Source organism: Medicago sativa, chromosome 6 (genome assembly GCF_051527215.1).
Source record: "Medicago sativa cultivar Bolivia chromosome 6, Bolivia_mono, whole genome shotgun sequence".
In the NCBI taxonomy this organism is placed as follows: domain Eukaryota; kingdom Viridiplantae; phylum Streptophyta; class Magnoliopsida; order Fabales; family Fabaceae; genus Medicago; species Medicago sativa.
Window position 1 is genome coordinate 77,226,346 of NC_140754.1, and position 11,390 is coordinate 77,237,735.

Below are 11,390 nucleotides of genomic sequence, written 5' to 3' on the forward strand. Positions count from 1 at the left end.
TGCAACAATTTGGGATTTGGCGATGATGAACTCCCCGAAGCAGGGAAACATCACAACTTGGCTCTACATATCTCGGTGCACTGTGGGTCTGATATGATATCCAACGTTTTGGTGGACACTGGATCGTCTCTGAATGTAATGCCTGAATCCACACTAAGGCAATTGAGTCGTCATGGAATTTCTCTGAGGGGTAGCAGCTATCTGGTTAAAGCTTTTGATGGATCTCGCAAGGATGTTCTCGGGGAGGTGGACTTGCCAATTACCATTGGTCCCGAAACATTTCAGATCACTTTCCAAGTTATGGACATCAACGCTTCTTACAGTTGTCTCCTCGGAAGGCCGTGGATCCACGACGCTGGAGCGGTAACTTCTACATTGCATCAGAAGCTCAAGTTCATGAGGAATGGTAAGATTGTCACTGTGCATGGTGAAGAGGCATTTCTAGTTAGCCAAGTATCATCCTTCTCTTGTGTTGAAGCAGGGTCCACTGAAGGGACATCGTTTCAAGGCTTGACTGTTGAAGGTGCAGAACCCCGAAGAGCTAGTACTGCTATGGCTTCATTGAAAGACGCCCAGAAGGCTGTTCAAGAAGGGCAAGCTGCTGGCTGGGGAAAAGTGATTTAGATTTTGGAAAACAAGCGTAAAGAGGGCCTTGGATTCTCCCCGACCTCAGGCGTTTCAACAGGAACTTTCTACAGTGCTGGGTTTATCAATGCTATTGCTGAAGATGCTGCTGAGAGTAGTTATGTGCCTACATTTGTTGTACCAGGAGGCACCGTGAGAAATTGGGAGGCCATTGATGTTCCTTTAGTCATGCATGCTTCCATGTAATGTGTCTTATTGCTCATGCTTTTTTTGTTTTCAAAATAAGAATCCTTTCGCTCTGCCCAAGGAGAAAGTGATATCATTGTAAGGGCATGTTTGTTTCGGCATTGCCGTTATCAATAAAAGTTGTCGTCTTTCTCACGACTCTTTGTTTTTTACTTTTTAGTGCCTTTTTCTTGGAAATAATGGTAATGCCAGAAAAAACCAAAACATTTGTTATTTTCTTATTAATTTCAAAAATCTGCATGAAAAACTTTTTCTAAAATCATCCCAATCATATTATGCAGATTAAACCATAATAAACCCGTTGAACACAGTGACCCTATGGTTCATCCAAATTTTGAATTCCCTGTATATGAAGCTGAAGATGAGGATGATGATGAAGAGATACCATATGAGATCACTCGACTGCTTGAGCAAGAAAGAAGAGCCATTCAGCCTCACCAGGAAGAGATTGAGCTTATCAACCTGGGTACTGAAGAGAATAAGCGAGAGATCAAGATTGGTGCAGCACTTGAGCCAGAGGTGAAAAAGAAGATCATTCAGCTTCTCCATGATTATCCAGATGTCTTTGCATGGTCCTATGAAGATATGTCGGGTCTAGATCCCAAGATTGTGGAACATCGGATACCGACAAGACCTGAATGTCCTCCTGTCAAGCAGAAATTGAGAAGGTCTCGTCCAGACATGGCTCTCAAGATCAAGGCTGAAGTACAAAAGCAAATTGATGCGGGTTTCCTCATGACAGCTGAATATCCTGAGTGGATTGCCAACATTGTACCAGTACCAAAGAAAGATGGGAAAGTTCGAATGTGTGTTGATTACAGAGACCTGAATAAAGCCAGTCCAAAAGATAACTTCCCATTGCCTCATATTGATGTGCTTGTTGACAGTACTGCTCAATCCAAAGTGTTCTCCTTTATGGATGGTTTCTCTGGTTATAATCAAATACGAATGTCTCCTGAAGATAGAGAAAAGACGTCCTTCATCACTCCGTGGGGAACATTCTGTTATAAAGTGATGCCGTTTGGCTTGATAAATGCTGGTGCTACCTATCAAAGGGGTATGACAACTCTGTTTCATGATATGATCCACAAAGAGATTGAAGTATATGTTGATGATATGATTGTGAAGTCAAGTGATGAAGAGCAGCATGTTGTATATTTGAAAAAGATGTTTGAAAGATTGAGAAAGTACAAGCTGCGGCTGAATCCTAACAAGTGCACATTTGGTGTAAGATCAGGAAAGTTGCTAGGCTTCATTGTCAGCCAAAGAGGCATTGAAGTTGATCCTGACAAGGTCAGAGCCATCAGAGAGATGCCGGCCCCTCAAACTGAAAAGCAAGTCAGAGGTTTCCTCGGACGTCTGAATTACATTTCAAGATTCATATCTCACATGACTACTACTTGTGGTCCAATTTTCAAATTGCTCAGAAAGAATCAGCCTGTTGTATGGAATGATGAATGCCAGGAAGCTTTTGATAGCATTAAAGAATACCTGTTGGAACCACCTATCCTTGTCCCGCCAGTGGAAGGAAGGCCTTTGATTATGTATCTGTCAGTGTTAGATGATTCAGTGGGTTGTGTTCTCGGTCAACAAGATGAGACTGGTAAGAAAGAGCATGCCATCTACTATCTGAGCAAGAGGTTCACCGACTGCGAGACTCGGTATACAATGCTTGAAAAGACATGTTGTGCTTTAGCTTGGGCTGCCAAACGCCTGCGTCATTATATGGTGAATCATACAACTTGGTTGATATCCCGAATGGATCCAATCAAGTACATCTTTGAAAAGCATGCTGTTACTGGAAAGATTGCACGTTGGCAAATGTTGTTGTCTGAATATGATATTGTGTACAAAGCTCAGAAAGCAATCAAAGGAAGCACCCTTGCTGAGCATCTTGCTTGTCAACCTCTTGATGATTACCAGCCGATTAAGTTTGATTTCCCTGATGAAGAGATCATGTATTTGAAAGCGAAAGACTGTGAAGAACCACTGATCAATGAAGGGCCGGACCCCAATAGCAAGTGGGGATTGGTGTTTGATGGTGCTGTTAATGCTTATGGTAAAGGAATTGGAGCCATCATTGTGACTCCGCAGGGGCACCACATTCCTTTCACCGCTCGAATAACTTTTGAATGCACAAACAATATAGCTGAATATGAAGCATGCATCTTGGGCATTGAAGAAGCCCTTGACCTGAGAATCAAACACCTTGACATCTATGGAGATTCTGCACTTGTTATCAATCAGATAAAGGGTGAATGGGAAACTCATCATGAGAAGCTGATCCCATACCGCGACTATGCAAGACGTCTGTTGACATACTTTACCAAGGTTGAGCTGCACCATATCCCTCAGGATGAGAATCAGATGGCTGATACTCTCGCTACTTTGTCTTCCATGTTTCGTGTCAATCACTGGAATGACGTGCCTGTAATCCAAGTACAGCGTCTTGATAGACCCGCTCATGTGTTTACTATTGAAAATGTGCCAGATCAGGTTGATGAAGATGTGAATGATAAAAAGCCTTGGTATTACAACATCAAACAATTCTTGCAGAATCGTGAATATCCACCTGGTGCTTCCAACAGGGATAAAAAGACTTTGAGACGATGGGCTAGCAAATTCCTTCTGGACGGAGAAATCCTATACAAGAGGAACTATGACATGGTCTTGTTGAGATGTGTTGACAAACAAGAAGCTGAGAAGTTGATGCATGATGTACATGATGGTACCTTTGGGACCCACGCTTCGGGCCACACCATGTCAAGGAAACTGCTAAGAGCCGGCTATTACTGGATAACTATGGAGCGTGACTGTCACAAACATGCTAAAAGATGCCACAAATGCCAAATTTATGCTAACAAGATTCATGTGCCTCCACATGCCCTCAATGTTATCTCTTCCCCATGGCCTTTCTCTATGTGGGGCATTGATATGATCGGAAGAATCGAGCCAAAGGCTTCCAATGGACATCGTTTCATTCTAGTGGCAATTGATTATTTCACCAAGTGGGTTGAAGCTGCCTCCTATGCCAATGTGACCAAGCAAGTGGTTGTCAAGTTTATCAAGAATAACATCATCTGTCGATATGGTGTTCCCAACAAGATCATCACTGACAATGGTTCCAATCTGAACAATAGTATGATGCAAGCTTTATGTGAAGAATTCAAGATTGAACATCACAACTCTTCTCCTTATAGACCTCAGATGAATGGTGCAGTTGAGGCCGCTAACAAGAACATCAAGAGGATTGTTCAGAAGATGGTCACTACTTACAAAGACTGGCATGAAATGCTACCTTTTGCCCTGCATGGTTACCGTACTACAGTGCGCAGTTCAACCGGGGCAACTCCTTTCTCTCTAGTATATGGCATGGAAGCAGTTCTCCCTCTGGAAGTGGAAATTCCATCTCTTCGAGTGATCATGGAAGCAAAGTTGACTGAGGCTGAATGGTGTCAAAGTCGGTATGATCAATTGAATTTGATTGAAGAGAAACGTATGGATGCTATGACTCATGGACAGTTGTATCAAGTGCGAATGAAGAATGCTTTTGACAAGAAAGTCCGACCTCGAGAATTCAAGGAAGGCGAACTTGTATTGAAAAGAAGGATAAGTCAGCAACCTGTCCCAAGGGGCAAGTGGACACCTAACTATGAAGGCCCTTACGTTGTCAAGAAGGCTTTCTCTGGTGGTGCTTTGATTCTTACACACATGGATGGTGTCGAACTTCCAAATCCTGTTAATGCCGATATAGTCAAGAAATACTTTGTCTAAAAAGAAAAGAACAGCGTGGTAGGTCGAAAACCCGAAAGGGCGGCCTAGGCAAGAATGCGCTTCCCGGTGGGTCGAAAACCCGAAAGGGCGATCCAGGCAAAAGTTAGGGACAAAAAAAATGAATATGAAAAAGCTCGCTGAGATTGTACGCAACTCAGGCAAGAATGAGCGCCTCGATGAGCCGAAAACCCGAAAGGGCGGTTCATGCAAAAATGAGGTTGATAAAAGACAAGTAACTATATCTGGCAAATCACCATCACCCCTTGGGGCATCTACAACTGTCAATGATCGTCTTCATCAGAGGCTTCTGCACTTGTGAATTCAAAATTTCTATGAAATGTAGCGGTCATCGTGTTCAATGTATCACCAACCAATAAAATTACCATTTTCCAAGCTTTGTAAATCCGTGAAGTCATGCCTTTGGCTGATTTTCACTCTCCTACATCAATTTGAGCCTTTCTATTGTTTGAAACTCTATTTTTCTTTCTACTTTCAATGCTGTGTATAAAACATTTTCTTTCTATTTTGATGATGTTAATGTCTGAAACAAACATTTTTTGAAAATTGAAAAATCTTTTTATGTCTATTTTGAGAGCAAACCTGAGCAACAGGGTACATTTCAATGAAACATGCATGAATGAATGAATGTCAATGTCAATACATGTTACAAGCAGGTTACTCCCCAGGATGATCCGTGGTCAATGGCAAGAATGAAAAACAGAATGAAAATGAAAAAAAAAATGAAAAATGAAAATGAAAAGCTCGCTAAGTTGAAAACCCGAAAGGGCGGCTTAGGCAAAAATGAGCACCCCGCTGATTGACAACCTATGAAGGCAATTCAGGCAAAAATGGGGCAATGAAAAGAATCTATTCCCCGGTGAATCGAAAACCCGAAAGGGCGGTTCAGGCAAAAATGGGGTTTGAAAATAAAAAATGAAGAGAATATTGAAAAAGCATTGACCACAGATGCGAACATCCAATGTTTACCCAGCACTGACACGCCTAGCAACGGCGACCTGTATCCAAGAACCTTCCAAGGGTCCTCCTTTACAAGTTTTATTGCCCTCAGCCATGGTTTTGATACGTCTCGCAACGACGGTCTCCCCAAAGAGGTTTTTCCCCTGTGAATATGTCGCAGCACGAGCCACTACGTGCCCAATCTTCCAATGTCTTGTCTGCCTTTGTGAAATTTCTCTGCCAAATTGTCAACCAATCATGCATTTCAAGCATTCATACATGCATAATCATGCATTTTATGTGCTCATACATCCAATAATCTTGCTATACCATACATACATGTTGCATATCCAATGTCAATGTCAATGTTAATGTCAAATGTCAATGTCAATGCCAATATCAATGTCAATGTCAATGTTAATGTCAAATGCCAATGTCAATGTTAATGTCAAATGCCAATGTCAATGTCAATGTCAATGTTAATGTCAAATGCCGATGCCAATGTCAATGTCAATGTCAATGTTAATGTCAAATGCCAATGTCAATGTCAATGTCAAATGCCAATGTCAATGTCAATGTCAATGTTAATGTCAAATGCCAATGTCAATGTCAATGTCAATGCCAATGTCAATATCAATGCCAATGTCAATGTCAATGTCAATGTTAATGTCAAATGCCAATGTCAATGTCAATGTCAATGTTAATGTCAAATGCCAATGTCAATGTCAATGTCAATGTTAATGTCCAATGCCAATGTCAATGTCAATGTCAATGTCAATGCCAATGTCAATGTCAATGTCAATTTCAATTTCCAAGCCAATGTCAAATGCCAATGTCAAATTCAACTTTCAACTGAATTCAAATCAATGTCAATTTACTTTTGGGCCAACAAAAATGGTCATGTCTATTTTCAAATCAAGTCAATAACAATTTACCCTCAATTGGTATCTTGTTAAACCAGACTTTCAATTTGTATCTTGTTACTGGTCAAGTGCCAGGTTCAATCCAAAAAAGAACCACTTGTACCTGCTTATATACCTATGCTTTGTTATCGGTCAAACGACAAGTTCAATCCAGAGAACAGTTTGTACCCAGCTTATGCTTTGTTATCGGTCAAACGGCAAGTTCGATCTGGGGAACAGTTTGTACCCAGCTTATGCTTTGTTATCGGTCAAACGGCAAGTTCGATTTGAAAAAGAACAGTTTGCACCTTCCCACGTGATGTGGTGATAATTCAACAAGCAAGTTCGATCCAAAGAAACAGCTTGTATCAACCCTTTTGTCTATGTCTCCAGCCAAACGGCCAGTTCAATCCAAAGAACAGTTTGTGTCTGCCTATCTGTCTGTATCTTCAACCAAGTGTCAAGTTCGATCCAAAGAACAACTTGTATCTGCCTATATGTCTATGTGTCCGGTCAAGTGCCAAGTTCGATCCCAAGAGCAGCTTGCACCTATCTCCTGTTGTGTATCTCTCGGTCAAGTGGCATGTTCGATCCAAAGAACAGCTTGTACCTGTCTATTTGTTGCCCGTTCTTTCTACCTTGATGTCTATAAATCCCTTGGTGGTGTGACACAACCCGTAGATTCCGGTTCGATTGTCTTGCATTCATAAATGAAATGTTGCATGGCATTCATGTTTTTGAAAATCTGAAAGCGTATTTTTATGTCCAAAAGCAGTGCAAATGTTAATATTTAAGTATCTTCGTCCCGTCAATTCTAAGACTTCGTCTCTTGACTCCCCGGACAAAGAAACTTAAATAGGGGCAGCTGTTATACCCTAATTTTGGACCTAAAAATACTTGTCCAATTCTTCTTTTCTTGCATTATAAGTCATTTGATATGTCTCTGATCAATTGCATCTTTCTCTGCATTTTATTTCAATGTTATTTGCAAAATTTACATGCAAGGGTATTTTAGTCATTTCCTGCATTTAACTCATTTTAATCTTTGAAAATCGTTTGGGTCTTTCAAATTGGTTTGTATAAGTCCTTGTTTCAATCTCATGTCAAAATTCACTTCAAAAATATCAGTTAAGTCATTTTTTAGTCAGTTTAGCCCTTAGGGGCATTTTAGTCATTTCCTATGCTAAAATTTCTTGCAGTCTTTTAAAATTTGTTTGAGTCCTTTCAAATAGTTTGAATAAGTCTTCATTGCAATTCTATGTCAAAATCCCTTTTAAAATTGCATTTGAAGTCATTTTTGAGTCAGTTTTGCCCCTAGGGGCATTTTAGTCCTTTCACGTGTTAAAACCCTGTTTAAATTCTAAAAATTGTCTCTGAGTATTTTAATTCGCTTGTATAAACTCTTGCTTTAATCCCTTGTTAAAAAATCATTTTAAAATTGCATTTGAGTCGTTTTTAGTCGTTTTAGTCCCTAGGGGCGTTTTGGTCATTTCACATAAAATTGCTGATTCATTTTAATCCGCTTTGTTGTTTTTAATCGTCTCGCTTTACGTTAATTTTCAATTTACTTTTTTAATTCAATTTTAGTTTTAATTTTCATTTTAGTCCGCGCACTTTGGTTATTTACGTTTTAATCCCTTTTAAGTTTGTTAGAGTCCAAGTGCCACGTGTCCAAATGTTATTGGTCCTTAAGAGTTTGTTACAAGTCCAGTGCCATGTGGCGTTGTTTCATTGGTCCATACATTCCCACATCACCTATAAATAGGTCAAAGCCTTGGTCAAAAGAGAGAACTAATCATTTTTTCACACTAATCATTTTTTTTTACCAACTAATTATTCAATCATTTTCACAAAATTCCAAAAAGTTCTTTTCCCTCATTTTTCTTCCCCACTTTCTCTCTCCTCTAACAACCTTCAACCACCAACCTCCATAGCCAAAACCTTGAAACCTCCATAGCCAAAACCTTGAGACCTCCATAACCAAACCTTCAAGAACATTCATCTTTTTTTTCCAGTAATTCGAATACCACATCAACACAACAATCCTCGCCACTGTTCATCATAAAGCCATTTTACGAACTCAAATCATCTCATGTGGCAACAATTTCACAAGTTCATCACCTTCAACCTAACCGATTCACACTATCACACATAAATTGGTTGAAGCTGCAAATCAACAACACCTAAGCCTACGCGGCCGAATTGACCTCTACCGCAAACAAGTCTCAACAACACGGCCGATTTACAGCGGAACAAACGGCGTTGGAAGGAGGCGAGGGAAGAAGAATCCAGGTCGTGAACTGAGGGAAGAAGAAGCTTGAAGCATTTTCGAACAGAAATCCAGCACCATTCCGATCGTCCTTCAAAACAGTTCCGTTGAAAATCAAGAACTCGTTTTCAAAGCGAAAGCAGGAACAAAAACCGTCCAGAATCGATGCTTAAAACCAAATGGAGAAGAAGGAAGATTTGCACTCGATTTTGAAGGCAGAAGGAAGAAAAGTGAGCAAGCTGCGCCGATCTCGCAAATCTTCAAGCTAGGTAACGATTCTCAGCTGTCTTTTTTATCTCTTTTTCTCTTGAAGTTTTGTGCTGCAACTTTGAACCTAGATGTAGCCAATTTTAGCGTTTTTCCTTGAAAATCTGTTACGAAAATGAATAGAGGAGGAGAGGAGAATCGTTTTGATGTGAAAAGTTTGGGAAACGGCGGAGTTTTCAAACTCCGGCACGGTGGTGCATCACCGGCCACCGTGCCGGAAAATTGCTTCTCGTCGGAGAAGAAGGTGTTTAGGCGGCGGCGCTGTCTGCCATAGAGAGAGAGAGAGCGTGAGTTTTTTTTCTGTGAAAGAGAAGGAGAATTTCAATGGCTTTTTTTACAGCAACATATCCTTATATATTCAGCCCATGGTTGAACCCATGCTCCATACCCATGCCCATGATCCATTGACCCGCTCCACTACCCAACACCAGGCCTGGTCACTTCCTTGGGCCTATAACTGTCTGTGCGTTACACTGCTATACGCACCCCTCTCCCTGTGCGTCTCAATGGCTTTTTTTGCTATTTTCACCCCCTGTGTATGAATTTTATGTGATAAAACTCCCAAAAAAATTCCTATTGATTTTCTTGATGATCTTTGATTGTTTCTTTATATTTCTTGCATGATTAATATTGGAAAGGTATGTGAAAAATATTTTACAATATGATCTAATACTTTTGTTCAATTTTTGTGCAAATTTTTGTTAAAAACTTTGAAGATGTTGTGGACTTTTCTTGTAAGTAATTTTGGTGTTTGAGGACCGCCTTTTGGAGCGAAATTACGTGTTAAAACCTACTTCGAAAATAATGGGGGTTTGTTTGTCATTTTTGCCACTTCTAGTCAAAACTTTTGTGAATTTTGTGATGTGTTTTTATCCTTGAATTTTGGTGCATAATTGTGGTCATGGATATGTGTTTTTTGAGTGAATTGGCCTCTTGATTTTGTATATACTTGCTGTTTGGTTTGATTTCTTATCATGGATTTTGTACTATGTGAATAATGTGTATTTCTTGTGTCAAATGAAGTGCAAATAGGCTTGGAAATACTATGATTGTATTGCATGTTAATGTCCCTTAATTTCTCACATCATGATGAATTTAAAACCTTTGGAATTTTACCATTAATGTGAGGATTCTAGGCCTTAGTTTTGCATTAGAATTTTAGTAATCTTTCAAGTACTATTTCATCATGTTCTTTGATTAAGTTCTTGGTTATCTCTTTGTTAATCTCTAGTTACCTTAATTCTCTTTGCTTGTTTCAATTTCTTTTCTATATTTTTGTGCTACTAACCCCTTTTCTTTCATGTTTCATGAGCATAGTTCATCCTTCAATTTTAGTTTAATTTTCTTACAATTTACAATTCATGCAATACTTAGAATGTAATACTTAAGAAATTCTTGTATTTTACTTTCATGCAATTTCAATTTCTTGGCAAAGAGGCCATAGAATGTATCTAGGCCAATGATGTAAAGGACAATGGACTCTAATGATGTACACCGACACAAGCACCGACACATGCACACACATCACTATATAGTTAGAATATGCATGTTTAGATGTATGTTTAGGATTGTATGTTTAGATGAATGTTTAGGCTTTATACTTAGAAAAACTCATTTTCGAAAAAATATGAACAATATCACTCAAATATTTTTTAAAATAAACCTTGGGATCAAAATCCCATTGATTTTCCTTTTCATTTTCTTAATCAAATTCCAATAAACCTTAATCATACTTTGACTTGTTTTTTGCAAATGACTAATTCAACCTCACAATTTCCCAATCTCATGCCCTTGAGGCCTCTTTTCCTCATTCTTAAAAATTCCAATTTTCAAACTTAAAATCGACCAACAAAAACAAAAACATTTTTGGAAGAGAACTACGGTGGATTTGATCCCTTAAACGGGTACGTAGGCAAGGAACAAAATTCCTTCAATTCAAATAAAATAAAAATTCGAACACATTCTTCTCCCTCCAATTCTTCACTTAGAACATTCTTAGGTTTAATAAACATTTTCAAAATAGCATTTAAAAATAAAGCGCGCGCGTAGAACTTAAAGACGGTTCCTATAGGTTACTATAGTCGTTATGGGTGCCTAACACCTTCCCGTAGCGAAAACAACTCCCGGACCTCGATTCTCAAGGGTTTTGCTTACTTTTTCCCTTCCCAAGAAAAAATAAGATATCACCGGTTTAAAAGGTTCAAACGTAATCAATGTTTGACACCCGAAAACCAAGATAAAACACCACTACAATCAATTTTGGTACATATTGAAAATAATTTTCTAACCATGTCTTACATGTGTAGATAAATTATTTTGGTGACTAGTATGTCATCCACATACTCCACCAAACTAATTTCAATGCTCCCACTAATCTCCTTATGTGCACA